At 46.5% G+C, this 27,120-nt stretch overlaps 1 long non-coding RNA gene across 1 annotated transcript; it reads right to left on the bottom strand.

Annotated features, from left to right (window-relative positions):
• Window positions 1-15,267: 15,267 nt before the first annotated feature.
• On the bottom strand, window positions 15,268-25,460 carry LOC122694412. The gene is made up of 3 exons (XR_006341183.1): window positions 25,287-25,460; window positions 20,881-20,986; window positions 15,268-16,712 (listed from the first exon to the last, which is right to left on the bottom strand). It is a non-coding gene; the product is annotated as an uncharacterized LOC122694412 (long non-coding RNA).
• Between the last annotated feature and the right edge of the window lie 1,660 nt (window positions 25,461-27,120).

The raw sequence follows: 27,120 nt of genomic DNA, 5'->3' as shown, positions 1-27,120 counted from the left end.
GGGTGCACCTTATAATCAACAGCACGGCATAGCTGGCAGCATTGTTTTTTTGTCAGTACGTAAAATGACAATGCTTCTTACAATCATCATCGGATCTTGGGTTCTGTGGAATCCTGTCAATAAGAGGAACGTGGTCTGCTTTCTCTGTGGTCTGTTTCAGGGACGTGAACTTGGACAGGTCCACATCCTCACAGAGCACAGGGACAGAGTGACTGTAATACTGGGGGGCATCAACTCCATCAGCCTGCTGTCCCACCACTTCTATTTTATTAAGTCTGACCCCGGCCTGCACAGCTGGGAAAGACGTGTCTCAGAAACGGAAATGAGTTTCTCAGATGTGCGATGTTTGCAGAGGAAGTGAAACATGGTGTTTATTCCATGAGCCCTGCATCCTGCAATTAGGAGGTGCCCGTGACCCTTGGAGGGCCACACCAGACTTAAGGCTCCTCCAGGGCTGGGACATAACGTCTTTGCGTGTGTGTTGAGGCGGGGCAGTTAGCAATCACCTTGGAAATGCTCTGCCCTCCCGGGAAGGAAGTGCTATTTTTCCTTCAGGTCAGCAAATCCAGGATCCTTCCCCAGGTGCCTTGGGGCTCCCGCCCTGTCAACCCTCTGCCTGCTGTTGAACCCTGGGGCCCAGCTTCTCTTATTCTGGCCGCACACCTGAGACCCCACTGGGAGGAAAACAACCGGGATCTCATTAAGGCCCAGGAGACTACAGCTGAGCCCAGCCCTTGGCAGCAGGCAGCGTGGTGTGGCTTAAGTATCAGGGACATACGTCCCCTCCCCCTTCCCTTCTCATCCCACCCCTCTAGGTTGTTGCATGTTGATGTATGGCAAAAACCATCACAATATTGTAAAGTGATTATACACTAATTTAAAAAATTAAAATATATTTAAATATATATATAAAGAATCAGGGACAGAGTAGCCTAATAAAATCACTGGGTGTCCTACAACTTGATTTGCTAAATCTGGCAACCCTAATGAAGTGGAAAAGGTGAAAGTGTAAGTTGTTCAGTGGTATCCTACTCTTTGGGACCCCATGGACTGTAGCCCACCAGGCTCCTCTGTCCACGGGATTCTCCAGGCAAGAATACTGGAGTGGGTAACCATTCCCTTCTCCAGGGGATCTTCCCAATCCAGGGATCAAACCAGGTCTCCTGCACTGCAGGCAGATTCTTTACTGTCTGAGCCACCACGAAAGTGCAGGGGCAACACAAAAGCCATGAACCCCTGGACCTCTGTGGCCAGCACAGAGGCTCCAGGTGAGGGAGGCAGTTTTTCTCCAGCTCCTTCACACATCTGTCCCATTCGCCTTTCTCCTCTGAGCCTCAAAAGCTGCTCTCTCAAACCTAAGGACTCAGCTGTGAGCCTGGCAGGGCCTAGTTCAAGGGCAACGGGTTGGCAGAATAACAGCCCTGAAAGACAAGCAGGTCCTGATCCCCAGTACCTGTGAATGTTACCTTCTAAGGCTTAAGGCAGGGGTCCACAACCTCCAAATCTCATACCTGATGATCTGAGGTGCAGCAGGAAATGTTATATTCCCTGATGCTGGGAAAGACTGAGGGCAAGAGGAGAAACAGGCGACAGATGATGAGATGGTTGGATGGCATCACCAATTCAACGGACACAAGCTTGCACAAACTCAGGGAGATAGTGAATGACATGCTGCAGTCCATGGGGTTGCAAAGAATTGGACATGACTTAGCAACTGAACAACAACAACAAATATATATATAATATTTACATAATATAAAAATATATTTAGATAATTGTATAACATAAATATACTTATAAAATAATATTCTACTGATGTAATAATAATAGAAATAAAGTACACAATAAATGTACTGTGCTTGAATCATCTCAAAACCATGTCCCCTCTCCCTGGGCCCACAGAAAAATTGTCTTCCATGAAACTGGTCCCTGGGCCAAAAAGGTTGGGGACCACTGGCACAAGAGACTTTGCAGATGTGATTAAGAATTTTGAGATCATCATTATCCAGCATGGACTCCAAATGCAGTCCTCATATAAGAGAGTAGCAAAGACTTGACGACAGAGCAAGTAGGAGGTGTGACCACAAACAGAAGCAAGAAATTGGAGTGATGCAAGGAAGGGGTCACAAACCAAGGCATGCAAGAGGCTTCTACAGGCTAGAGGCAGCAAGGAAACCCATCCTCCGCTAAAGTCTCAGGAGGAAGGGAGAAACAAACTGAATCTAGCTCAGTGAGACCATTTCAGCTTTCTGGGCTCCAGAACCATGAGAAGGTTAATTTGTATTGTTTTAAGCCATTTAGTGTATAGTAATTTGTCACCAGCTCCACAGGGTTCATGCTCAGAAGGGCCCCACGCTTGATTTAATGCTCTGCTGGTGCAGTCTTGAAATTCTAGTTTTTGAACAAGGGGCCCGCATTTGCATTTTCATTTTGCACCAGGCCCCGCAGTAGCTGGTCCTGGGGCCTGGTACACCTGCAGCTTCCACCCTTAACCCCCACTAAACCCAACACACCATCTGGAACATCAGTGTGACTCCAGATTGGGGCAGAACAGCCTTATTTTCATATCAAAGCAATCATACACATTATAGGAGAGCATGAGAAAGTCACATAAGTTTAAAAGGTAAAATGAGAGACTCTCAAATTTTTTTTAACGTCAGGAAGTTTGCACACGAGCGTGTGTGTGCGCTAAGTCGCTTCAGTTGTGTCTGACTGTTTGCAACCCTATGGACTGTAGGCTGCCAGACTCCTTTGTCCATGGCATTCTCCAGGCAAGAATACTGGAGTGGGTTGCCATGCCCTCCTCCAGGAGATCTTCCCGACCCAAGGATCGAACCCACGTCTCCTGTGGCTCCTGCAGTATAGGCGGATTCTTCACCACTGAGCCACCGGGGAAGTCCATTGGCAAGGTTACTCCTGGCCAAATGCTCAGGCTCTCAAGGTCTAAGCTATCTCCTTGGCTGCCAGGGATGGCCACCCCAGAGCAGCCCCAGTATCTCTCCCTCAACCCGGTGCACTCTACAATGCACCACCTCTAGGAAGTTTCCGAGCACCGATCACAGTGGGTTAGAGATCCGTTTCTCAGCCTACCCTCTCAAACCTGCCTGGGCTCTCCAGCCTCCCTCACTGCTCCTGTCCCTAATATGCACAGCGCTGTGGGCATACGTGGGGCACAGACCCTGTCTGGGACTTATTTGTCAGCAGTTCCAGCCTGAGCTCCAGGGTCAAGGTCATAGTTTGTCCAGCTGGTATTGGAATGAGATTGCATGGGCTTTGGAGTCAGATAGTTGAGGGTTCAAATTTTGACCCCACCAAGGACCAGGAATGATTCTTGCAGTCATTTAACTACCACCAAAGCACCTGCTATATGTCAAGAGCTGTTCTAGATACTGGTGATACAACGGCATGTTGGATTGTATGTTTTCAACTTGGCATAATTGCCATCTCCTTCTGTAGCCTGCTCTACAAAGGGAAAGACAAGAACCATATTTCCCAGACTCTCCTCCCCTGTATGTTTCTGGGTTCGAGGCTGTCAATGAGACAGATTCAAAGTGGTGGATGTGAAGCTTGTAATCGCCTCCCCTGTATGTTTCTGGGTCCGAGGCTGTCAATGAGACAGATTCAGAGTGGTGGATGTGAAGCTTGTAGCAACTTCCAGGTGTTAGTCACTCAGTCCTTTCCAATTCTCTGGGACCCCAGGGACTTTAGCCCATCAGGCTCCTCTGTGCATGAAATTCTCCAAGTAAGAACACTGGAGTGGGTTGCCATTCCTTTATCCAGTGGATCTTCCTGACCCAGGGATTGAACCCAGGTCTCCTACATTGTGGGCAGATTCTTTACCATCTGAGCCACCAGGGAAACCTACTTGTAGGGAAGTGTGCTAGCCAGCAGCGGCTTCCTGGAAGTTCTTTAAGATTCACAGCAGCTTCTGGGAAGACTCTTGAACTACTTTCCTTGTTGCAACAGACTGAAGTCATTGACAACCAATTCCAGTATTTCTCAAAATTCACAGTGGCCTCTTGGAGAGCTCTTGAAAACCATCCACATTTCCTCTCCCCACCTGTGGCTTCCCACCCCATCTTAACTCCCATCACCCTTCCAATAATTGTGAGTCTCCAATTCCATGGATTAAAACCCTTCAAAAGTGGAATCCATAGAATAGTGTTTATTTTCCTGACCAAACCACAGCTGAAAAACAACAGCCCACAAATCAAAGAACCTGTCCTCAGGAGAACTTGTACTTCTAGTGGGCAGAGTCAGGTCACAAACAATGAAAGGCAAAAATAAGGGTAGGTTAGGGTACTCAGAGGGGCCCTTCTGGAGGGATTGACTTTTGAGTTGAGGCCAAAAATGAGCTGAAGGAAGCCACCATGGGAAAGTGCAGGAGAAATTTCCAGAGAGGGAACAGCAAGTAGAAAAAGCCTTGATGTGGAATGAAGGTAGCATATCCAAGAAAGAGCAAGAGTCTCTCACTACTAACCAGATTAGGAGCTACCACTAACGCTACCTCTACTTGTTTGAGAACCTATTACTGTCTGCAGTGATCTTAGCACTTTGTTGACTGGACTACTGTCCATCTATTAATATTTCAACTATAATAGAAGTCTATGTGAAAGGGGTCTTGTCTTGTTCAACACTCCATCTCTAGCACCTGGCACAATATCTGACCATTGGACATTTAATATTTGGTGAATGAACCAACAGGTGAATGAAGTGTGATAAATACCATAATACAGATGGGTTCACAGTATAATGGAAACTCCAAGAAGGGACCATGAACCCTGTAGGGGCTGGAAGTTGGTCTGGGAAGTTGTTTCTTACCAACACCTTACTGACAAAGGTGTTTCTTACCTCTGATAAAAGAGAACTAGATTGACTAACCAAGGGCCTTTGGCTTTGAACTTCTGGCTTTGCTTATCCCAGGACCATGTTGGGCTTGGTTCAGTCTGGTGTGGCCATTTTTCTGGGTGCTAAGTGGAAAAGCAGTTTCAAGGCCTAATTATTGCTTGTCCTCACACACTGTAGTTCTGTCATGAACAGAAATCAGCTAAGCTTCAAAATCAGAAATGCCTCCAGATGTATGGGGAGAGGAGGTTTGCTGGGGAAGACATTTGTATTTGCGTTGACACAGATCTGCTTGGATGACAGCTGATACATCATTTGTTAAAGCCCGAAACGTTCAGACACAGGTTGTCATGGTGACACCCCCTATCCAGGATGGGACCAAGAGATGTAGCAACTGAAACGGACCGCAGTCAGATTACTAAGGTCTCATCCTTCATGGTCCTTCCCTTCCCCTCTCTGCTCTTCCAACCATGGTTTCCCATGACAGTTGAGGCAGAGAGCAAGTGGTTGATAAAGTGACCTCTTCAAAACACAAATCTAATCACGTTGGTCCCCTGATCTAAACCAGTCAGGGGCTCCTCTGCTTTTCAATTAAAATTAAATCCAAAACTCCTGTGGTCTGTGAGACTCTGCGTAAGTTTCCCTGATGACAGCGACAGCTCACTGTCCCCCAGGTGAAACCAGTCACCCTGATACTCCCTCCCAGGACTCAAGGTTTTCCACTCCAGCCCAGCCTATAGTGTATAATGATATATTCATTTGTTCACCATCTGCCTCTCCCACTTGATTATAAACTCTTTAATGCCAAAGTCTATTTGTTAACTCTAACAATCCATTGTCTAGCACAGTACCTGGCATGTAATAGGTACTCAACAAATAACTGCTATTAAGCTGACTGACACGCATCTCCACTCAAAGGCTTCCCTGGCGCCTTGCCAGGAGAATTCCATGGACGGAGGAGCCTGGTGGGCTACAGTCACCGCGGTGTCCCAAAGAGTCAGACAGGACTGAGCGACTAACACTTTCACTTCCCACTTGAAGGAAGCAGACTGAGAAACACCATCCCCAACCCGAGGGCGAAGGGAGGGAATACCTGAAATGGGGGAATCAAGGACCTTCAGAGGGTCCCAGCTCAGGCCAGCTCAGCCCACACAGAGGAGATAAAGGAAGAGTCCTGGCCAGTGGCCCCCGTCCCTGGGGAGGCTGCTGCGGTCACACCCTGGGACAGACCTCCCCAAGTCGGTCCTTCTTCCCCTGGTCTCTAGCGTTGGGGAGCAGCTGGCCTATGGTTAGAAACAAGGCAGAAAACTCACTCCCAGGTTAAATTCCCTAGTGCTTGGGAAGTGCAGCCATTCCCCATGACTTTTTCAACTTAATAATAACTAACATTTACCAGCACATGCAATATGCCAGAAACTGTGCTGAGAGCACTTTACAAAAATATATTCTTTAATCCACACAACAGTTCTCTGGAGTTGAGGTCATTATTATCCCTATTTTTCAGATGAGGATGCTAAGATAAGAAAACTACCCAAAGTCATAGAGCTACTAAATTGGAAATGCTTGCCGTCTTAACCATTACGTGAGGCCACCTCTCCTTAAATCTAACCTGTATCCCCTTCCAACCAGCCTCCTGCCTCTGTGTGAGGCAGAGAAAAGCCTGAAGTTCCACCAGCTAGGCAAAGGGTTAGTTGAGGGGTGGGGAGGGGAAGGGCAGAGAGCACAGCTGAAGAGACCGGGAGCTCACCCTTACTGAGAGGAGGTTTATCATTCTGTGGGAGAGTTTGGGGATGAATTAGGATGATTGAAAGGATATTAAGCAAACTGGAGAACAATTTTTTTAAAAAGCTGGGAGTATTAGGTATTAAATGGGAGCTGCCATAACAGACACATCTTAAAATCTCAGTGGCTTAACACACAAAGGTTTATATCTCATCCATGTCACAGGCTAAAACTGGTTGGCAGCTCTCCTCCAGGTGGTGACTCAGGAACCCAGCCTCCTTCCACCTTGCAATGCCACCACTTCAGTGCCCTTCACTCCAGCTTCCTGGAGGGGAGAGTCAGGGAGTGGAGAAGGTCTAGGACTGATAAGGACTGTATCACCTCCCCTTGCATTTCCATTGGCCAGAACTTAGTCACATGGTCCCAGCTGAACCACAAAGGAGGCTGGGAGATGTCATCTCCTGTTTTCCTGGGAAAAGGAAACAGGGGATGAACACATAACATTGTTTCTACAATAGATATATCTATAGATATATCCATATCATATAAGAAATAAGATGTAATAATTGCACCTTGTGTAACTCAATCGTGGAAAGTATTTACACAGTCACAGTAAGGCAAACATCAGATATTGGTTCAACCAAAAATCACAATATAACTGAATTAAGAACATGAAGAGAGCGGTGGTTGGAGAGGGAGCTGCCAGGCTGAAAAAGGGGAGCAAAATCTATTTAAGTAGGAGGTCAGTAGATAATGTTGAAAAAAAATTTTAATTGAGAATATATTTCATAATACATGTAAGTCAAACCATCATGGTGTACACTTGAAACTTATAAAGCGATGTATGTCAATAGATCACAATAAACCTGCGGGGGTGGAGGGGGCGAAGAAACAGCATTATAAACAGCTTTTTTAAAAATACAGTAGAAAATGCCCAAAGGAAGACTTAGAGTTTACGATGTTTGACTCTAGAGAGTTGGATTCTGGCACTGGGTGTGATACTTTCCAATTTTAATTTTTTAACCACATACTCATGTTACCTTGATAAAAAATAAAAAATTAATTTTTAACGACTTCCCAGTGGTTAAGACTCCGCATTTCTGCTGTGCAGGGCATGGGTTCAATCACTGGTTGGGGATCCCACATGCCACACTAAGGTGTTGCAAGCTGCGAACTACAGCCAAAAAAATAATAATAATTTTGGGGGGAAGGAAAAAACAAAGAAAGGTAATGCTATTGCTTCTCTAGAGAGTAGAGGGCAAGGACAAACGCCAGGTATGACACACAGGGGAGACACAAAGCAGAAACCCAGAGGCATGGGCCTAGCAAAATGCACAGTGTCTCAGTCCCGCCACACCTTGGAGAAGCATGCTTGGGCTGGACATGGCTGGAGCACCGTAGGCTGTCCTCCAGGGCAGGGACCCTGCATTGATTGTGGGCTGAGTTAGGCTATCGAAACACCCCCAAAATCACAATGGCTTCACACAAGTTTCTTTCTCACTCACGTTCGTAACCCATGAGGCCTGGGGAGTGGCAGGGCCCTGCTCCCTTCAGGCACTCGGGAATCAAGCAAGGAGGCTGCCCTACTCTGGAGCTTCTCCACAGGCCACACGGTCTCCTCAGCTGCCATGCACCTGCCGATGGATGCCTCCCCCAAGAAGGGACACGTGTCCTTCCCTCTCCCAGCCCATTGGCCAGAACCACACGGCCCCGCCCAACTGATACATAGTCTTCTGAGTGCCCAGAGGGGAGGACACTGGACACTGGTACACGCTAGTTGTGTCTACATGCATCGTAATTTCCTGTCACCAGGGAAATTTTAGAGGAGTTGGGGGGAAGTGGGGCCCCCCTGACCGGGGTGGCAGCTCCAGGCTTTGCAATCAGAGTGACAGCCTTATACCAGCATCAAGCTAAGGATGCACTTATTGGTAGTCTACAATACGGAGTCTGTAATCTGCATCTGAAACTCCTATTCCATGAAATGGGTTATTCTTTTGAAGCACTAGGGAAATGGAGGAGAAAGGATCCAGGGCTCAACTACCTAATCCATTTCCCCGCCTCTCAGTAGGACCTCATCAAACCAGCCACAAGGAGCACAAAGCAACAGAAGAAAAACGAGACATGATTTTAAACCACAAGCAGAGCTCCTTCTCAAGACCCACCAGGTCAAGGCCAACTTCCCTTTCATTTCTTTCACAGATGACGCAACACCTATGTGAACCAGTCACTTCACCAACAAACATCCTCATCTCACCTTTGTGCTGCTCCAGAAGTCAACCTTGTCCTGGGTAAACAGTCTCCACTGTCCTGTTCTGCAGTTTTATTCTAGATACTTCTCCCTGTGTGGAATATGCAAAGGCTGTTGTTACCACACTGGCCCAAGGCGTCCAAGACAAGGAGGCATTCAATCCTGGTCTGTTTCCATCAATGTTAAAGATTATTCCTAGAGTCACGTGTCTTAGGGAAGTGGTAGCCCCAGTGATGATAAAAAGAACAACAGCCAACATTTATTGAGTGTGCCCGGCACAGACTGTTTACTTAACTCCTTTAAGTCCTCCCAACAGCCCAGAAAGGAAAGAATTTTTATCACCCCCATTTGTAAGAGATTTAGGAATTTCCCTAGGTACACACAACTAGTCAGTGGAAAAGCTAGGATCTGAACCTATACATTCTGGTGCCAGACCCAGGGTTGGGAGTTTTACAAAATTTAAGTTTAAATTCTGGCTCTGCCACTTCACACATGCATGTTGTTTTAGTCGTGTTTAGACTAAGTCGCTTTAGTCGTGTCTGACTCTTTGCGGCCCCATGGACTGTAGCCGGCCCAGGCTCCAGGCAAGAACACTGGAGTGGTTTGCCATGCCCTCCTCATACACGACATTAATCACTTATCACTTCTTATCTTTGAACCTCAACATCTCCCTAAAAAATTAGCCTCAGTTTCTCCTAAAATGGGGGGGGGGGTGTTAAAAATTCACCTCTCTAGAGGTGGTTGAAGATTAAATAAAATACCCTGGAGATTCTCAGGGCAGTCCTGGCTGATGAAGGAGAGCAGGGTGAGCCCCTTTGGAGATGTGTTTGAGCCAAAGCTGCGTTAGAAAGAGGGCTCGACCGACTTTTGGAGAGGTCCCATCGCCCCCCTCCCCCAGCTATGTTTTTCATCCATAAATTAGAGACCAGGAGCCTTGCGACTGCACAGACACAGGGTATGTGCTAGAACACTTTCACCCTTTCTCTCCCCTCTGACCGTTGGGCATTTGGGTCATTTCCAGTTTCTCACTGTTATAAACACTCAGCCTCACAGGTTTTTTGCCCAGACCTGTGCCCAGCTCCGCCTCTGGCATTTCTCCCCACTTTCTGAGTCAGACCTTTGGAGGTGCCTAAGTGGGGCTGGTCAAGGAACCCTCGCCTGGCACAGCCCTCGCCCTGGGACTGGAAAGAGCAAAGACTCAGCTGCAAGCCACCCAGCACCAGCTGGGGCTCGGTCTGCCTATGTCTGCAGACCATCACCCTGCCCGGGATCATGCCTGATAAAAGGGAGTCCAAGCAAATTTATTTCTGTTTACCCATATCCACTTTAACATTAGTCATCGCTCAGCTTTGACACCCCACAGCCATCATCCATCTCAGCGGACACAAGCTATTACCTGCCAGAACCACAGGTCAGAGTAAGAGCTCACCACCTCTGGATGCCCGAGTACAGCCATCACAACCATTCTATGGCTTTTAAATACCTATGAAGGTATTCACCTTATTTAAATACCTATGAAGAATCAGAGACTCCTAGAGCCAAGAATTCAAACTAAGTTTTGGACCCCAAACAAGAAAGAATCAAGGGGCTTTCCTGGTGGCTCAGAGGTAAAGAATCTGCCTGCCAATGCAGGAGACGCAGGTTTGATCCCTGGTCCGGAAAGATCCCACATACCACGGGGCAACTAAGCCACAACTACTGACCCTGTACTCCAGAGCCCAGAAACTGCAACAACTGTGCTTCACAACAAGAGAAGCCTCCACAATGAGCAGCTCGAGCAGCAACGAAGACCCAGCACTGCCAAAAAGAAATAATTAAGTAAAATTACTTTTAAAAAAAGAAAGAACCAAGCTGATTCTCTGAATCCTGAAATGAAAATCCTTTTTTTTTTTCCTGAACTAAAAATCAAAGCCAAATCTCCCCAGGAAATATCCAATAAACTATTTTGATCTAAATCATGAGCTGAGCCTCAGTTTCTCTATCTGTACAATAAGGTTAAAAAGTACTCAGTCCATACGGGCTGCTATAACAAAAATACCATAGACTGTATGACTTAAACAACAGAAATGTATTTCTCATAGTTCTAGACGCTGGCAAGTCCAAGATCAAGGCTCCAGCAGATTCAGTGTCAAATCCTACATGTTATTCAGGGCCCAGTTCAAATGTTACCTCTTCCGTGAAGTCTTCCATATTAATTAGGGTAACTCTTAATAATCCCAAACCATCAGTGACTTATTGTAATAGAAGTCTACTTTTTGCTCAAGTAACAGACCGAGATAGGTATTCTTGGTTGGCAGGTGCCTTTCCTCCTTGGAAAGAACTTCCTGCCGTCTGGAGATTCTGCCTCGGCATCCTCTTCTTCCATCCAAGAAAGGACCAAGGAGAGAAGCCACACTCATCCTTAAAAAAAAACTCCAGACTGGGACTTCCCTGGTGGTCCAGTGGTTAAGAATCTGCCTGCCAAGGCAGGGGATGTGGGTCAGATCCCTGGTCCAAGAAGATTCCACATGTTGCAGGGCAACTCAGCCCACATGCCCCAGCAACTGAGCCACGCTTTAGAGCCAGTGCCCCACACCAAGAGAAGCCAGCGCAATGAGAAGCCCCCCGCTTGCCACAACTAGAGCAAGCCCATGTGCGGCAATGATGACTCAGTGTAGCCAAAAATAAATAATTTAAATAAACAAATAAATAAAGCTCCAGCCTGGAATTGCTTCACGTTTCACTGGCAAAAGCAATGGGGTGGCCACTTGGGATGCCAGGAGGAAACGGCAGCCCTGGGCTTTACCCTGCGGAACAGGACGCACACATGTCTCGTGGAGAGCCAGCCCTCACTCTGCCCTTCCTAACCGGAACCACCAGCCTGCCCAGCCCCACCCTCCACCCCAGGCATCCGTCCCTTCTCTGGTCCTCACTGCAGTTTGTCCGCTCCCAGGCAGCTTCTCACACCAAAACCAACAGTGCATGGGGGCTCATTCTGTGGACTCTCCAGGCAAGAATACTGGAGTGGGGTTGCCACTCCCTTCTCCAGGGAATCTTCCTGACCCAGGGGTCGAACCTGGATCTCCTGCACTGCAGGCAGATTCTTTACCATCTGAGCCACGAGGGAAGCCACTTTCCTGGGTTATTTCTCTCTAGATGACTAGTACTAACTCTTAGTATCCAATCTCCTCCTGCCTCAGATAGGGCTGGAAGCACAATTTGCTTCGCTCTACAGCTATAATAGGAAGTTACATAGAACTCTCGTGTTGTCTCAGTTTTTCAGTTAAAGACTAAAAGCAGAATGATAGATAACATATATCCCCACATTTTAAGGAATAATGTTCTTTCTAAAGAAGACATACATATGGCCAACAGACACATGGAAAGATGCTCAATGCCATTAATCAGCAGAGAAATGTAAATTAAAACCACAATGAGATGTCACCTGTCAGAATGGCTAGCATCAAAAAGACCACAAATAACAAATGTTGGCGAGGATGTGGAGAAAAGGGAACTCTCGTATACTGTTGATGGGAATGTAAATTGGTGCAGCCACTGTGGAAAAGAGTGTGGGGCTTTTTCAAAAAACTAAAAACAGAACTACCATATGGCCCAGCAGTTCCACTCCTGGATAATATATCTAAAAAAAATGAAAATACTAATTCAAAAAGGTACATGCACTGAAGCTTTCAATGGCTAAGTCAAAGACTTCTCTTGGTAAATGTCACACTACACTTGAAAATATGTGGGTTACTTTCAAATATCTCCTGATATTAAATTGCTAACATAATTCCACAGTGATAGGAGAACAGACTCTGTATGATTTCAATACCTTTAGACCATCAGATTTTTGCACCTAGTCTTAAGTCCCTGGATATGCTCCAGTGTCTCCAAGTTTATAGTCTTTGGGAACTTGAACAAAATTTGTATCCTACTGTTGTGTGAAAATGTATAAATCTTAATTATGTTGAATTGGTTCGTGGCGCTTTTCAGGTCTACTATATCCTTCTACTTCTCGTATATTAATTCTATTAATTTTTGAGAGTTTGACATTGAAACTCCAACTAAAAATCTTAATTTATCTACCTAAAAAAATAATTGTAATATATATATATAGTGGAATTATATGCAACTTTGTCCTGTATTTCCCAAGTCTCCTGTAAATGTGTTACATTTTCATAATTTAAGAAAAAAAGAAGCATGCACGCCATGTTTTTGTTTGTTTGGCTTGGTTTTTCTTCGGCACACCACAGGGCATGCAGATTCCCCAACCATATAGAAAGACATAAAGAACAAACCAGTAGTTACCAGGGCAGAGAGGGAAGGGGGAAGGACACGAGAGGGGTAGGTGATTAAGAGGTACAAACTACTACGTCTAAATTAAATAAGCTACATAAATATATTGTACAGCACAGGAAACAAAGCCAATATTTTATAATAACTATAAATGGAGTATAACAACAGAAAACAAAAGGATCTTGTCATACAGAAATTTTTAAAACTTTCTTAAATAATATTTGGAGAGAAAAAAATAAAACTGACTTTTGCTTCCAGCCAAGATGGCCTAATAGAGATTAGATGTACCTCTTGCCTGAAGCAAACAAAAACCAGACATAAAGAAAAAAAAAAAAATTCAAGACACTGGACATTAGTAACAAAGGACAGTGATCCCCAAGTAGTTTTCAGGCTGCAGTAACAGGGAGGGGGTCCCAAGGAGAGCCAGGCAGGTTCCTTGAGTTGAGGAGACCAAGGCGGCTAGATTTCACAGGACAGAGGACCAGAGAGGACAGAGCTATCCAGAGAGAGGACTCCAGAGATCAAAGCATCCTCTGACTCTGTCTCTCCCCATCCTCACTGACACCACCAGAGTTCAGACCACTATCACCTCTCACAAAGATCCCTGTGAGCCCTCCTGCAACACACACGTCTCATAGGCAAACCCTTCAGTAGCTCCCCATCACCACCAGGACATCAGACAGACTCCACAATTCAGCTAGTAAGACCTCTTATAATCTGGCCCCAACCTATTTTTTTCAGCTTCTCTCTCATCCCTCTCCCACATGACATTCCATACTCCAGCCAGAGTGAATACCTGCAAATCCCCTGAATGTACCATATTCATTCTTGCCTCTGGCTTTTTGCACATGCAGCTTCCTTAACCTCTGGCTCCATCTCTTCCCTCCTCCTTTTCCCCTTGCCAAAATTTTCAGATCTCTCCTTAAGGCCATTTCCTCTGGGAAACTCTCCTTAACCCCATGAGTCTGCACTAGGTACTCCTATCAAGGGCTCCCCAAACTTCCTGTCCCTAACTCTTAACACTGTATTAAGAAATGTGTCTGTCCTTCTCCCCTACCAGGCAATGAGCTCCCTAAGGTGAAGAACTTCATCTTATTCCCTGCTGGCTTCCCAGAACCTAACACAAAGTAAGCAATCAGTAAATACTTACAGAATTTTCAACTGCAGGAATAAATGACTGACAATCACCCCGTTGTGTTACAGCAGTCAGCATACCATCTGTCTGCCTCCAAGGCCCCCATCCTCTCACTTCTCTGGAACACTTGGGAAGAGCTGGAGAGAAGTTTCTGAACTGATAACCTGTGGAGGGTGAACTTCAAGACTATGTTAATTCTCTTTTTAATTTCTAGGTGGCCTCCAATCCATCTTCTTAATGAAGGGGTTCCCAACCTCTGGGCCATGGACTGGTACCTCCTGTCAGATCAGCAGTGGCATTAGATTAGAAATAAAGTGCACAACAAATGTAATGTGCCTGAATCATCCCGAAACCATCCCCCACTCCAATCCATGAAAAAACTGTCTTCCATGAAACCAGTCCCTGGTGCCAAAAAGTTTAGGGACTGCTGCCTTAATGCATGGCTTCCAACCTTGTCTGCACTTTGAAACCATTTGGGGAGCTTTAAAAATTACTGACACCTGGGTCTCACCCCCCAAAGGTTCTTATTTGACGGTCTGGAATGTAGCTTGGGATTCTAACCATTTGGCCAGGTTGAAGCCTGCCCCTAAGGCCATACAGGGCTTTCCTGGTGGTTCAGATGTCAAAGGATCTGCCTGCAATACGGGAGACCTGGGTTCGATCCCTGGGTTGGGAAGATCCCCTGGAGGAGGGCATAGCAACCCATTCCAGTATTCTTGCCTGGAGAATCCCCATGGGCAGAGGATCCTGGTGGGCTACAGTCCAGGGAGCTGCAAAGAGTCAGACGCGACTGAGCGACTAAGCACACACAAGGCCATACAACCTTTTCAGCAAGACTCCTATTTACTTTTTAAAACCCACAGCAGGACTGCCCTGGTCCTGCGGTTAAGAATCTACCTGCCAATATAGGAGACACATGTTCAATATCTGCTCTGGAAAGATCCCATATGCTACAGAGCAACTAAATCTGTGTGCCCCAACTACTGAAGCCCGTGAGCCTGGAGCCCATGCTCTGCAACGAGAAGCCACCGCAGTGAGAAGCCTACATGTGACAATGAAGAGTAGCCCCCACTCACCGCAACTAGAGAAAGCCTATGTGCAGCAACAAAGACCCATTGCTGCCAAAAATAAAATTCAAAAAAAGAAACCAGGGCAAATGTCACCTCCTTAGAGAAGGCTGTCCAGGCTGACACACACACCCCCCAGGATTAATCACTTATTTCTCAGTTCTTTAGCTTTTGAACATATTTCCCAAGAGGCAACTTGCCACACCATCTCCAGCTCCCAGCACAGGGCCGGGCACACAGAAGATCCTCAAAGATTCACCAAATACACACATGCATAGATGAAGCAATTCCTAAACCGGACATCCTGCCTGAGATTCCCAAGTCCCAGCTGGAGGCCACACATTAGCATGCAGTAGGCAACGGTCCCAGAGAATGATGGTCTTTTTAAACCAACTGGAAGGACGCTGCACTCAAAGGCAGATCAGCCAGACACAAGGTAATTGTTGCTCCCCCAGAAATTATGGTAACAAAGCCAAAGAGATGCATAATCATTAAAAACAAAGTTTTCTCCTTGGCACTTTTACAGTTGGGCTGATGGCTCAGTTATGAAAATACTGAATAAATAATGAAATGATGGCCCAGGGAGAGCATCTGACAAGAAGGGCTCATGCAGCCATTTTTAAAGGCAGAAACACAGGTTTACTGAACCTGGCAGGTGTGCTCAATCCTGACTCTCAGAGCTGAGGCTGCAAAAAATTCTGTCCTTCCACATACCAACCAGAGGTTTATGACTGCTTCAGCTCTAAGTGCATCAGTACTGCTGGGCTTCCTGTCCACACGAGTTCCAGGGGCCTTAACAACGAGAGAAGTCACTGCAATGAGAAGCTTTCACACCGCAACTAGAGAGGAGCCCCCACCGTCCACAACTAGAGAAAACCCACACACAGCCCAGCACAGCCAAAAATAAATTTTTTTTTTTAAAGAAGACTTTAAAACAATCAGTTTCAGCTTCTCCACTCCCTTCCTCTCTCAGTTAGCTTCTGATTTAATCGATCTTGGTGGGCAGTTGGGTATTGAAAGTTTAAACTCACCCCCACACACAGGTGACTAAATGCACAGCAAGATGTGAGAAACACTGACCCACAAGAGGTGACGTGAGGGATGCTGAGAATCTCACCCGGGGTGACATACCAACTAGGTACCAGAGGGCCATAATCAGAGGTCCTCAGAGCAGCTCTCCATCCAAAGTACATACCAGTATTATCCTGAGTGTTCTTAAGAAGAATGGATAAGAGGCCCTGCCCCAGGCCTTTGAAAAGCTCCCAGGTGATTCTATGAAGCAGCTAGGGTTGAGACCCACTGGGCTAAAGCAGTGCATCCTCCAGTGTGTGTGAGACTGAGACTCATCTGTTGCTGTTCAGTTTCCAAATCGTGCCCGACTCCCCATGGACTGTAGCATGCCAGGCTCCTCCGTCCTTCACTAAAAAAAAAAACAACAGAGATAAATGAGTGTGGTTCCCCACCCACAAGAACCCTGAGTTCATTCATTCAGTCGGTCAGACCACCAGGGCATCAACCCTTTCTACACATCTGCTCTGCAGCAAGGACTGGGATACAAGCTGATAAGATAGCCATCCCCACTTTTTTTTTTCCCCAAGCTATGTGGAGTGGTCTGTCTCACCCTGCAGACTATCTCCAGTTCCTCCCCCAAGAATCCAACCCTCCCCTGACTCTCCTTATGCTTCCAGACCTGCTCTGAGCTAATTCTGCTGAAGAGCAGACTGACCTCTGCCCTTTGTTCCACCCCGATCCCTGGACACACATCTGCCAGCCCATTTACAACAATGCTACCCATGACTTGTCTGCACCCCTAGTCTGAGCTCACCGAAAGGACTGGGACTCTGGCTGGCTTATCTGCCACCCTGGTAGCTTGTAGCTGGTAAACATTCAATGGATATTTATAGTTTATCAAGGCAGAGAGACACATACACATAAAACAGAGCAGGAATTGCTAGGATGGAGATAACTGTAACGAAAATCAGTGGTTCCCTGGTGGTCCAGTGGCTAACAGTCCATGCTTCCAATGCAGAGCACCAAGGTTCAATCCCTGGTCAGGGAACTAGATCCCACATGCTGCAACTAAGACCCAGTACAGTTAAATATTTTTTTAAAATAACAAAGATGCAGGCATCAGGGCCAGACAGAGTGCTTGGCCCAACTGAAGACAGAGAGAGCGATAGAGCACAATTCTAACCCCCAGGACCGCCCCCCACCCCACCGCCAGTCTTAGAAGAAATGTGGAAAACAAAAACCATGACATAAAGCCGAAGGGAAGGGACATTAGGTAGTCAGAAACAAGGTGTCCCCAAAAGGGACACATCATTTCCAGCTATTAATCCTGAGTAAATATTTCAAGGAGAAGTAGTATTTGAACTCAGATGGAAAGGACAGACTTGTATATTTGAATGAGCAGACGTGGGATGGTCAGGCATCCTGGGAAGAAAAAATGGTGTAAGCAAAGGTACAAAGGCAGGAATAGGAAGACATGTTTAGGAAGGTCTAGAGATGAAACGTCATGACCCAGAGCCTCAGAGCAGAGTGTCTGGGGGCTGGAAAGTCACAGACAGGAATCTGAAGGGACACAAGGCCTCCCGTATTGTCAGGCTCTCCGGAGGGGCCACCAGAAGAGTCTGGCCTCCCTTTGTCTGCTATTTCCACATTTTCTAGATTTATATTTCTTAATTAATTCGATTTCCTCAGTTCACACATTCCCAGTACTTGCAACATTTCCCCTGGGCCTCAAAAATGCATCACGTGAAAGCTGAGTTATCTGTGTTGAACAACAGTTTGGAAGAACTTCACAGGCAAGGTCAGAAGTTGGTCACACAGGGTCTAGTTGGGGAGGCTGGACTCTGCATTGGTTTGTCCAAGAGATGAATTCAAAATGAAGTGTGGTTCCTTCAAGGAAGGGGATTTCCTTTTTCCTGGCCTTCTCTCCTGATCCCAAGGGCTGAGGCCAGTGTCAAGTGCTCTGAACAAGAGCTCAACGAAGACCAGGCAACCTGTAGCCAGATCCCCACGATCAGTTCTGGGTGAAGTCTGGTGAAGGCAGACAGGGAGGGCCATGAGTGTCAGCAGACACTCAGCAGAGCCTGGGGAGAGGGCATGAGAAGCCTGTTCTTGCCTCCTACGCTGTTGGTGGGAATTTAAGTTGGTGCGCCCACTGTGGAAAACAGTATGATGGTTCCTTAGAAAACTAAAAATAAAATTATCACATGATCCAGCAATCCCACTCCTGGGCATATATGTAAACAAAACTATAATTCAAAAAGATACACACACCCCTATCTTCATAGCAGCACTATTAATAGTAGCCAAAAGATGGAAACAATTCAAATGTCCATCAACAGATGAATGGATAAAGAAGATGTGGCATGTATATACAATGGAATACTGCTGCTGCTGCTGCTACTGCTAAGTCACTTCAGTCGTGTCCAACTCTGTGCGACCCCATCCCTGGGATTCTCCAGGCAAGAAGACTGGAGTGGGTTTCCATTTCCTTCTCCAATGCATAAAAGTGAAAAGTGAAAGTGGAGTCTTTCAGTCATGTCCGACTCTTCGCGATCCCATGGACTGCAGCCTACCAGGCTCCTCCGTCCATGGGATTTTCCAGCAAGAGTACTGGAGTGGGGTGCCATCGCCTTCTCCGACAATGGAATACTACTCAGCCATAAAACAGAATGAAATAATGCCATTTGTAGCAACAGGGATGCAACTAGAGATTATCCTACTAAGTGAAGTAAGTCAAAAAGAGACAAACACCACATGATATCGTTTATATGTGGAATCTACAACATAACACAAATAAACCTATATATGAAACAGAAATACAACCGTGGGCATAGAGAAGAGACTGGTGATTGCCAAGGGGGAGTGGGGTAGGAGAAGGATGGATTGGGAATTTGCGATTAGCAGATGTAAACTAGTATATATAGAATGGATAAGCAACAAGGTCCTACTGTATAGTGTGGGGAATTATATTCAATATCCTGTGAGAAATCATAATAGAAAATATGAAAAAAGAACGTATATATGTGTATAAATGAGTCGCTTTACTATACAGAAGTAATTAACACAACATTATAAATCAACTATATTTTAATTTTTTTTTAAATGTCTGTTCTAGGAAATCCTGAGCCAAGGGAAAGAGAAGTTAAGATGGATATTACCAGCCATGGAGCAGGGGTTAGAGGTCTGAAAGTAGCTAATGATCACCACCACGCAAAAGGACAAAAGTATAAAGGTCCGGGCTTAGAGGTCATCATTCAATGAGGATAAGAATACAAACTAGGCACTCACTAGAGTGTTTCTGCAACCAGGGTTAGAGACTGAGATTCTTCTCAAGGGCCCAGGCCAAGCCTCATCTTTACTTTATGGCCTAAGTATGTTGTGACTGCTGATTAAACACAAGAGAGCTGGCTAGTAGCTGGGTGGCAAGGCCCAGACCCTCTTTAGAGCAGCATTATCCATTAGAAATACAATTTGTTGTTGTTGTTCAGTCGCTAAGCCGTGTCTGATTCTTTGCAAATCCATGGACTGTATATAGCACACCAGGCTCCTCTGCAGGTTATGCATGGAATATGATATGAGCTAACTATGTAATCTTGAATTTTCTAGTAACCACTTTCAAAGTAAAAATAAACAGGAGAAATTGATTTTATAGCTATATTTAATGCAATTGATCCAAAATATATTTTAATATGTAATCTATGTAAAAATTACTAATAAGATTTTTGCATTTTTTTCAGCTAAATCTTTATGTATTTCACACTTACATACACACTTTCACACTTACATTGGGAATTTCATCCCAATTCAGACAAACCACATTTCAGGTGCCCAAGAAGAGCCACATGTGGCTTAGTGGCACCCACACTGGACAGGGTAGCTTTAAGCTGATTTAGTGAAATCAGACGTGAAAGAGAAGAATATCTCTGCTTCATTCTTGGCTGGGGATTCCCTGGTGGCTCAGGTAGAGAATCTGACCACAATGCAGGAGATACAGGTTTGTTCCCTGGGTTGAAAAGATCCCCTGGAGGAGGAGATGGCAATCCATTCCAGTATTTTTGCCTGGAGAACCCTATGGACAGAGGAGCCTGGCGGACTACATTCATGGGGTCACAGAGAGTCAGACAAGACCGAGAGCCTGAGCGCACACGCATTAATCCGTGGCCAGAGTGGCTGGCTAGAATGGTGTTCCTTCTGTCCTCACTGCCCTTCAATGCCCCTCCTGAGGCAATTTTAAAAATGGGCAAAGACATTTAAATAAAAAACCCAAACTTTAAGAAAAGGAATGGCAAGGCTTCAGGCAAAGCTTGCTGAGGGGGAGGGGTATTAGTCTGCTCCAGCTGATGTAACAAAGCACCACAGCCTGGGTAGCTTAAACAACAGAAATTTGTTTTCTTACAATTGCAGAGGCTGGAAGTCCCAGATCAAGCTGTTGGCAGGGTTAACTTCCTTCTGAAGCCTCTCTGCTTGGCTTGTGGATGGGAATCTTCTCCCTGTGTCTTCACAAGCTCTTCCCTCTGTATGTGTCTGTGTCCTGATCACCTCGTCTTATCAGAACAATTACAGGGCGTAGGGCTCACCTGTGTGACCTCATATTAACTTAATCGCCTCTTTAAAGACCCTGTCTTCAAATATCCACTCTGAGTTGGGACTTCAACATCTGAATCTTGGGGAAGACAATTCAACCTGTAACACAGAAAAACACAGGGATACTCTGAGATTAAATGTTAGCTACAAGTCCCAAGATCCTTGAAATTTCAATAGGAGAGGCAGAAGCTAAGAACAGGAAGGAGCCTATATTTTCAAAGCTTCAAGCAGGTCTCCATGTCACCAGAGTTGAATTTGCCTCTAGGGAAGACAGCCTTTTATTTGATGACAAATCTACACTGTATGTCTCACAGTTGTGAAGACATAAAGCAAACATTCCTGTAGCTATGGAGATGGTAGAGACAGCTGTGGCTCCGAGGAACCAGATGAATCCATGAGATGCAGGGAAAGGTCATCTGTGTGAGTAAGTGGTACCCTGCAGAGTGGGAGAGAAAAGCTTCTTGCACTAGTCAAGGATGTCACTATCCTGTACAAAGAAAAAAAAATTTATCCTTAGGAAGCTCTGTGGTCTTATTCAGGCAATACTCGCAGAAGATGAGAAACTGAGGCCTGGTCTTCACTGAGAGCTGGAGAAAGAAAGTGAAGTCGCTCAGTCATGTCCAACTCTTTGCAACCCCATGGACTGTAGCCTACCAGGTTCGTCCGTCCATGGGATTTTTCGGGCAAGAATACTGGAATGGGTTGCCATTTCCTCCTCCAGGAGATCTTCCCAACCCAAGGATTGAACCCAGGTCTCCTGCATTGTAGGTAGACACTTTACCGTGTGAGAGAGCTGGAGAAGAGACTGTAAAAGGAACCTGGGCCAGACTGTTAACGTCCACCTCATGATGCCATTCAAGACTGAGGTTGCTGGGGACTGGTATGGTTCTACTACCCAGCTGACTAAACAAAAAAAGAAAATTTATTCAGGAGGAGATTTGAGACGAAACACCTAGAAGTAACACCCAAAACCACGGCCCAAAAGGAAACTACCAGCCATGCCAAGCTCTATAAGCTTCAGGAACCAGCCCAGCTGCAGTCACTACCATAGCCAGCACTGTTTTCACTTCTGCATCAGGAGCTTGACTTTGCCACCTCTGGGACGCACCATCATGGCAGCCGCCACCACCAAAAGCTGGGCACCTGTGCTGCCATCCACACCAGCAAACATGGCAGCCTCACCCAAGCCTGCTTCTTCCTGTGGCTCCCATCTGAAGCAAGGTCCGCATGGATGCATCTGACAGGTGGAGCCGGGTCACAGGCCTGCATCCCAGTCCCAGGGCAGGTGGGAGTGTGGCTTCTGACTTCCTCACTGGGAAGACAGAGGAGGAATTTCCCCAGATACACAAGGACACTGGGCAGCACTAGATGAAAAGAGTTCTGTGGATGGCTGGTGGCGATGGTTACACAATAATGTGAATGTACTTGATACCACTGAACTCATGCTTAAAAATGGTTAAGATGGTAAATCTTATATGTATTTGGCCACAATTAAAAAAAAAAAAAGACACTAGGCAGCTATGAATATATCAAATGACCACTGCTGATCTCAACGAACGTTTAGTGAATAAGTAAATAAAGGGAATGGGTGGGGGTGCCGGACTCCCAGACACACAGCAGTTGTCACCAGCCACTGTTTAACATTTCTCAGTGTACTGAACAATTCCTGGTATACTTAGTACTTCCTGCTATCAGAGCTCATACCACACAGGATGACTGTTGTTTACATAATTACAGCTAATTTGTATAAGTGTTTACAATGTGCCTGGTGCTTACACACGTTATCTCAATTACTCCTCGCAATAACCTGGGAGGTGGGTGATGGGTGACCTCATTGCTCAGAGGCAGTAATTCATACTGGAGGAGGAAGACGGTATCAGTCAACAGAAATAGAAAGTGAACTCAGGGCAAACATCCAGAAGAACCTGTGGAGAAGCAGTGATTATAAAAAGAGAAACATCAGCCTGTTTTGGGGGGACCACAATAGCAAGGGGCCTGGAAGAGGCTGGAACAAAGGGGAAGTGTAACTAAATAAGGTCAGGCTAAAACAGCATATGCCCTATATCCAGTAGCCCTGGCAACAAGCCCTCACTCTACAGTCTGATATTATAATGAGAAAAGCCACATACAAAGAAAGCAGTCAACCCAGACGGGGCCACATAGAGTCCAGCTGGTACTACACTAAGGAAAGTTCTGGGAGGAGTTTGAGAGGAGTTTGTGCCACAACTGGAGGTCAAGAGAGATATCATCTGAACCGTGCATGATAAAGAATTAACCTGGGGCTTCCCTGGTGATCCAGCAGTTAAGAAACTGCCTTGCAATGTTGGGGTCACCGGTTCGATACCTGGTCTTGAAAAAGCCCACATGCCCCTGCGCCACAACTACTGAGTCTGCACTGGTGAGCCCTCAAGCTGCAACTACGGAGCCCACAAGCCTTTGGGTCTGTGCTCTGCAACAAGAGAAGCCAGCGCACCGCAACTAGAGAGGAGCCCCTGCTCGCTGCCACTAGAGAAAGCCTAAGCACAGCAACGAAGAACCAGAGCAGCCTACATAAATAAATATACAAGGGTCTGAAAAACACCCATCAGACTCTTAAAAAAAAAAATTAACTTGAACTACACACTCAAGGGAACCTATTGGTCCAGGCTGTAGCTGTTGCTTCTGCCACAGAGTTTGATCCAAGTCTGTGAGATGAGTCGACTGTGCGTGTGCTCATCCAAATGGTCTCACTGGATGTTCCTCCCTGGCATCTCTGCCTGGAAGGAACTCCAGGCTGGAAAAGTGTAGAAGTTCACTCCCTAGTTTGAAACTGAGCCGCTGCAGCCGCCCTCTACCTACACTGCTCTCTTAACCCCCTACTACAACCCAGCTGGAAGTAAAAAAGTGAGTTAGTCACACTCAGTCGTGTCCCTCTCTTTGCGATACCACAGACTGTAGCCTGCCAGGCTCCTCTGTCCATGCAATTCTCCAGGTAAGAATACTGGAGTGGGCTGCCATTCCCTTCTCCAGGGGAATCTTTCCAAAACAGGGATCAAACTCGAGTTTCCTGCGCTGTAGAATTCTTTACCATCTGAGCTGAATTCTTTACCATTCTTTACCATGGGAGGCCCATGACCCAGGTGATGCTAGTGGTAAAGAATCCACTGGGAAGATCCCCTAGAGGAGGGGAAAGCAACCCACTTCAGTATTCTTGCTGGGAAAATTCCATGGACAGAGGAGTCTGGAGGGCTACAGTCCAGAGCGACAGCAAAGAGTGGAACATGACTGAAGCGACTTAGCACACACACACATGGGAATGCAGAAAGTACGAAATCTAAGGATCTTCCACAAAAAAAAAAAATTAATTTTATTTCATCGAGGACAAGATAGCGGGGCAAGATGAGGGTGACCTGGCTCTGTCTTCAAGGGCAGTGATGTGGCCAGTGAATGGGCCTGGGGCAAAATCTGTAGGAAGGGTACCCTCCTATCTCCTTCCATCAAGGAAATGGGTTTAGCTAAGCCAGAGATTCTTAACTTTGGCCACACATTGTTATCACATGGGCAGTTTTTTTAAAATGCTGCCACCTGGCCCCACCTCCAGATGTTCTATGTTCAATGGTCAGGCATGAGAACCCCTAAGCCAGGCAAAGATGCAGTTCTTGGGCTAACTGGGGTGCAGGAGAAGGAGGGAGCATGAACACGGTTTTTTGTATCAAGGAAGTAAAAGGACCAGTGAGGAGAATATCGCTGAGGCCCTAGACACAAGCGCTGGGCATTCATGACAAGAGCAGAACAGAGCCCCTGCTTCCCAGCGGGCAGCTGCAGGTGTCACGGGCAAGACTTCAGAGCCGCAGACACGAGGTACATGCCTCCATCAGCCTGCATGGGTGTTAACTGTGTCCAACTTTTAGTGACCCCATGGGCTGTAGCCCACCAGGCTCCTCTGTCCATGGGATTCTCCAGGCAAAAATGCAGGAGTAGGTTGCCATTTCCTACTCCAGGGGATCTTCCCAACCCATGAATCCAACGTTCATCTCCTGCATCTCCCACATTGGCAGGCAGATTCTTTACCACCGAGACACGGCTTATTGCAAGAGCTGCTCACCAGGCTACATGAAAAGGAAGGTTATAACTCCAGCTCTGTATCTGGCCTGCCTGACCATGGGAGGAGAGCTGCATGGCCGCCTGGAAATGGTCTGTTGTGTTTCCAGAGTCAGATAAATAAAATGCATTATTTTATTAGCGACTCTTAAAAGCTCCTGCAGTGGCGTGAGTTACAACAGATACCACTACTTTCATATATTCATTTTATGTGTTTAGTGCTTAATTCACACTCACTTGCATTGCAAAACACTCAACTATAACACATTTTTACTATGTTCTGTTCTTCTACATTCATCAGACTTTATTGATTACTCACCGTCAGGACTTCTGGAAAGCAGCTGCCTTGTTCCTAATCATCCCCTTCTTGTGTCGGTCTTAATCTGTCATCTTTGTTACCATAGAATCTGCTCTCCACGTTGCTTTCTTTCATTAGTCTTTCTTCTATGGTTTCTCAGAGTTCTTACCATTAGTCCACCATTTTGTGCTTCTTAAAATACTAAGACATAAGATTTGATTGAGGAAAATACTCAGGAAACTTTTTTCTTATCCCCCCACCCCAACGGCAGGGCCCCAACCATAAACCCACACCCCTGTCTTTCAGTGTCATCTTCCCCATCTTCCACCCAGCTTCACTGGTTCTAGAATTTCTGAGGCCCCGCCTTCTGCTCCCTCGTTGCTCATTGGACAAACTCAACCCCAGGTTCCTCTCCTTGGACCCATCTCTGGTTCAGCTGTTCCACCCAAACCCCTCCTCAGGCTCCTCCTCCACCCAGGCCCCGCCCCCACCAGCATAGGCTCCTCCCTAATCCCCGCCCCTCAACCCGAGAAGCACCGCCCTCAGAGCCTGAGCCCTAAGTCCTGGCCCCTTTCGCTCCGACAGCAGGTCCGAAGGTTCCAGAATCATGGCTCCCAGGCCTCCGGGGGCACTGAACTCAGACTTCGGGGCTCCCGGCTCTGGCCACTGGTCGAAAACTCAATTCTTATTTAAAAAAAAAAACAAAAAACCTTTCATGCTCTATATAAAGCCCAGAGGATGAGATGGTTGGGTGGCATCACCGACTCAATGGGCATGAGTTTGGGTAAACTCTGGGAGTTGGTGATGGACAGGGAGGCCAGGAGTGCTGTAGTCCATGGGGGTCACAAAGAGTCGGACACGACTGAGCAACTGAACTGAACTGAACTGAGTAAAGCCCAGAATTGATGGTATGTTGAACATTGCCTGGTGTAGAAATTCTATGCTTAGCTTTCCAAAAAAGGAATAAAAGTTCAGAAACAGGCATAGACCTTTTCATCAGTAGTCACCACCTCTGTCCATCTGGGTCCTCCAGGAAGCAGATGATGGACTGGAATTAGCAGACCCAGAGCTGGGCTTCCCAGGTGGCACAGTCGTAAATCCGCCTGCTAATGCAGGAGGAGATGCAGGAGACGAGGGTTTGATCCCTGGGTGGGGAAGATCCCCTGGAGAAGGAAATGGCAACCCACTTCAGTATTCTTGCCTTGAAAGTCCATGGACAAAGGAGCCTGGTGGGCTACAGTCAGTGGGGTCGCAAAGAATCTGACACGGCTTAGCGACTGAGCACACAAAAAAACACACAGGTACAGGCTGGAGTTAGAAGTGAAAGATTTGTTGGAGAGCCATAACTGTGAAAGATAAAGGGTGAGGAGGCAAGACGGAGCAGGGAAAGCTTTCCAGAGGCCATGCAGACCCTATCTTGTGTAACAAAAGACAGAGAGAAAGAAAAAAAGGCCGGGATCTTCTCAGACCACAGCGCAGATCACGCAAAGTCTTGGGCAACGCAATGGGAGGAGAAAAAGTTGCCTATTGAAGGGTCTGCCAAGGGGCATGGTAGGTGCTGGCAACTCCACCACGCTCAGACATTGGTTTGGGGGCTGTCGGGGAGGAGCCTGAAGCTGGCTGAGGAGCTGCTGCTGGAGGCGATCAGCTAACCGCGTTCTTCGCAGCTGAAAGGAACACAAGTTCTTTCTTGAAGGGAGATCCGAGCGCTGCGGATCTGCGGCGGCCGCGCCCCCTCCCATCTCCTGACAGTATAAACCTTTATAAATGAAAGGCTCGGCATTCGCCAAGGTTACTAAATGCCTGTCTTTTCCCGGCCTGGCAAGATCAAGTAAACTGCACTGTAGGAAAAATG

Source organism: Cervus elaphus, chromosome 5 (genome assembly GCF_910594005.1).
Source record: "Cervus elaphus chromosome 5, mCerEla1.1, whole genome shotgun sequence".
Taxonomy (NCBI): Eukaryota; Metazoa; Chordata; class Mammalia; order Artiodactyla; family Cervidae; genus Cervus; species Cervus elaphus.
This window is presented reverse-complemented; position numbering and strand designations above follow the sequence as displayed.